This window comes from Lycium barbarum, chromosome 11 (genome assembly GCF_019175385.1).
Source record: "Lycium barbarum isolate Lr01 chromosome 11, ASM1917538v2, whole genome shotgun sequence".
NCBI lineage: Eukaryota > Viridiplantae > Streptophyta > Magnoliopsida > Solanales > Solanaceae > Lycium > Lycium barbarum.
The window spans coordinates 65651870-65656492 of NC_083347.1; positions in this window are offsets into that span (position 1 = coordinate 65651870).

A 4623-nucleotide genomic window follows, 5' to 3' on the forward strand; every position below is an offset into this window, starting at 1 on the left:
CCAAAGAATAAGTGATCATATCAGTACAAAGGGATGATACTATGGAATGTAGACATAAATCGTAAACGAAATGAAGTAGTAAAATCTCGCACCCCCTTCGGAATGGTTTTGAAAATCAAACCTTATGTTTCCTTTAGTATAAAACTCATTTTCTCGAAATCATTAGTAAAACCATATACATAACAGCACTTGGCACCTTATGGGTGTTCCCTTTGGAACAGAATAGGAGTACAATATCAATAAGCCATCACAAGAAACATTTAGACCTTACTCGTCTAAGAATGGAATCATATGGAGTACATATAGAATGAATAACAGCAAGAATCATGCCAAAGGAAGAAAGGTTTGTCTTACATACCTTGTCGCTTACATGATTAGCTTAACTTGTGCTTCCAAACACTGGCCAATCCACAATCAAGGTAAAGGAAACCCCGTAGATAACTTGAAAAAGATTCATATACTTCTCTAAGCTCGTAATTAACTTCCGTAAATTCGGGCAGCATTTTCCCTGTAATCTTCGCTTCCCTCTAGTTCCAATTAAATTTTAACAACACAATCAGCAACCAACAACAACAACCATCTCATATAAGTCTCTTTAAACTCAAAGCATCAACTCACAAATATATACACCAAAACAACCCAGTATACGCTTTGTATACGATATCTTCATACACTTTATTCTCCCAAATTCAAGAACAACAACTTATCAACAACATATCAACAATCATTTTATATCAATATCCAGCTAATTCTATCCATTTAATCATACCAAAACAGCCCCCATGTCATTTGATATCCAAAAATTATAACCGAACTTTCAACGTCATTTTCTCTATTCTAACCCGTCAAATCTATCAATGATCATGGTAAGAACATCTTAAACAAACCTTATATGAGCAGCCACCACGAAACCAACATCCCCCAAGTTCAACTTTTAGCTTAAAACGACGGCAACAACTTGTACTACATTTTATCCTTCACGGGCCTCGGGATTCGGGGCCTCGAACTTGATCGATTCTCCACTTTCTCTCTCTAACTCTCCTCTCTCTCTATCTAAAATATTCTGGACCTTTTGTATGAAAATGAGTCAGATAAGGCTGAAAATTTCCCTTAAATAGCAAGGGAAGTGGGCCTGAACCGACTTGGAATCGGGTTGGGCCGAGCCCACTGCCCAGCTTGACCTTTCTGCCTTAAAACGTCCATAACCTTTTATACCTATGTTACATGCAGGCCCACTACCTATGGTTGGAAAGGTATTTCAATTATCTACAACTTTCATTTTAGGAGTTTTCCCAAATTCCCAAATAATGATGGGTTATGGCCTCCCGAAGTCAGATCACCCGAAAACGTAACTTAAAAACATCTTTTTGGAGGGCTTTCACTTTGATTTGGCTCAAGGGTCCTTCTTGAGTTGTGTTTAACTTCATATATATTATCCATATAACTTTTCATATTTCCTTTATAAAATCTCGACATGTGGACCCCACCTCAACTTACGATTACGAGGGCTATATATCTTTTAACGTATCATTCCAATCGTATTGTACGAATTCCAAATATCATACTCATGCTATCCTCATGCTAATACAGTACAATTTCATCCTTTATACTTGTAATATTTTCTCCTCCTTGAGCTCACATTAAGCCGTCTGCAGCCTTAGTAACATGAAATTTTCTGGGGTGTAACAAATGTGTTGCCAGACACTAAGCCTATATCTATTCCTCCTTATAGGATGGCTCCCGCATAATTGAAAGATTTGAAGGTGCAATTGAAAGACTTTCTTGAGAAAGGCTTTATTAGGCCTAGTTCATCCCCGTGGGGAGCACCCGTATTATTTGTCTGAAAGAAAGATGGCTTCTTGAGAATTTGCATTGACTATCGGCAATTGAATAAGGTGACGATTAAGAACAAATATCCTTTTCCGAGGATTGATGACTTATTTGACCAATTAAAATGTGCCAAATGGTTTTACAAAGATAGTTTTGAGGTCCGGGTATCATCAAGTGAGAGTTAGGGAGAAAGATATCCCTAAGACAGCCTTCAGAACAAAATATGGCCATTTTGAGTTCCGGGTAATGTCATTCAGGCTAACTAATGCACCGACAGTATTTATGGATTTAATGAACAATGTGTTCAGGCCCTTCTTAGACCTATTTGTGATTGTATTCATCGACGATATCTTGGTATATTCTAGATCTGAGGCAGAACATGCGGATCATTTGTGTTATATCCCGCATTTTGTATAATCGAATAATTCGAGACAATCGCGGGAAGACGACAAGCAAGGCCATATTTTATTTTGTTTGGCATATGAGTTGCTTATGAAAAATTTAGAAATGGAAATAATGAGGAAGGTCAAGGGCATAAAGGGAAATTTGCAATATGACTCGTGGAAGTACGAAGGAAGACGAAGGGCAAATTTGGAAATTGGAAAAATTTAAAACTCACCATGAAGTGAAAAAAAAAATGGGCTTGAGTTGATTGGGCCAAAGTGGCCGGTCCATGGGGTGGGCTTAAGCCCACCAAGGTGACTTATTGGTCAAGCTTAAAAGATGACCAAGTCATCTTTGTGGTCATATTAATCTCTAGAAACTACAAGAAGATAAGAACAAAAAGAAGAAGGAGAACCATCTAGGGACCATTTCGGCCAAGAACAAACAAGAAAATTTACAAAAATTCCTTCAAAAATTGTTTTCCACTAATTAAAGGGTCCTTAACAAGGTGGAGTTGTTGTGGAAGCAAGAAAAATTCATAATCATACAAGTTGCCAAGTTGTAGTCAAGTGAGAAGTTGAAGAAGAAAGGTGAGTTTTAATCTTGTTTTATGTGTTATGAATGGTTTATATGTGTTGTAGTATGCTAAAATGGATGAAATTCATGAAGGAAAGGAATATTGTATGTGGCCGTGCACATGTATGCATGTGTAGGAAGCATGTTTCAATTATTTTATTTAGTGTTTGGTTGTTATTGTTGTGAATGTTATGTGGAAAATGGAAGTTGAATGAGTTTGGAGAGATTGTAGTTGTGAATGCATGTGAAGCCGTGTAGAGTGTGGTGTGTATATAGCCGTATATGTGTGATGTATGGTGAATGGATAGCGAGCAAGTTTTATTTAGTATGTTGGTCGTTGTGTTGTGGAGCTCATATTACAAATGAAAGCCTAATGAGCTTAGAGAAATATTAGTAGTGGAAAGCTTGTTTTGGAAAATTATGTAAATTGAATGTTATGTTCTTACATGTATGAAATATAATGATACTAGAATAGTGTTGTTGGAATATGTTATAAGATTGTTATTGTGTTCATTGGAGTCGAAAGGTTTTGAAGAAAGTAGTAAATTGATATCATGTATCTTGAATTGAATATGTGAATCGCTAGTGTGGTTGTGGAGTTTACATTGATAGTTGGCCGGGTTCGAATTCCCGGATTGTGATTGATCAAAATTTGGCTAGGTTGAATGTTGAGGATGGTATATTTACAGAGGAAGTGCTGCCGAAATTTCGGTAGCCAAGTGTTACCTTAAGATTCCAACTCTAAGTACCCTAATGAAAGTTTGGGTAAATGTGACCAAATTGCAGATTTTGGCGGATTTGCGAGTTGAATTCGGGATAGCCAAAGGAGCGGAAAGAGGTATGTAAGGCTTCACCCTTCTTTCTATGGCATGTCTTAGACGTATTAAGTTGGATACGAGCCTCGGGGACGACCCTATTCTCCAAAATTTGCACCTAAAGCTTCCCCTTTTTCATTCAGTAGAATTGAACTAGAAATTATGCAAAATGTTGAAAAACCTTCCTAAACCTCTAGAACTTGCATAACTAAGACCCGACTACCTTGAGACCCTCACAAGTAACGCCATGACATGTAACATATGTAAGTTTAGCACGCCGCCTCATTCGGGCCGAGGTGGGCCCGTTGCTCTCGGATTTTCCTTATAGTTCTGTTGACTTACTTGAAGTTGAATCCAAAGGGGGCCTTTGATCCCGATTTCGTTACTAAATTATAAGTACTATGACTACTCTACCGAGGATACTTTTATGATGATAATGATAATGACGATGTTAGACGAGAGAATATGCCTATGATAAGTACGACCGGAACGATTCTACGGCTAAGAATTCTAAGCTAAGGATTCAATGCGAGTATGGAAGTAATAAACTAGTTCTTGAACCTTATTTCCACCTCCTAGCTATGATGCTATTTCCTAAGGAATCCAAAGCCTATGAGTTGACGTCCATGATGCCATGATTCCATCTATGTTTACTGTTGACACTATTCTCCGTTGGTAGTCTCGCCTTAAAATACTTGTTCCTTCAAGGAGAGACAAAGCGACCACGATTGTTCCATAATATAATCGGAGGTCACCGACCTTACGTCACTCCGATGACTACATGATTCTTCTTTGGGCTCTCCTGCGTGCCTATGTGACGTATGTATATAAGATATGTAAATGCATATAAGACATGTAAATGTATGTAAGATATGTGTATATATATTTATAAAATATGTACATGACACATGTATATGTATATGATAAAAGATCCAGAGCGCTATAGACGCTGATATATGCACATGATACACGTATATGTATATGATGAAAGAGCCAGAGCGCTATAGACGCTGATATA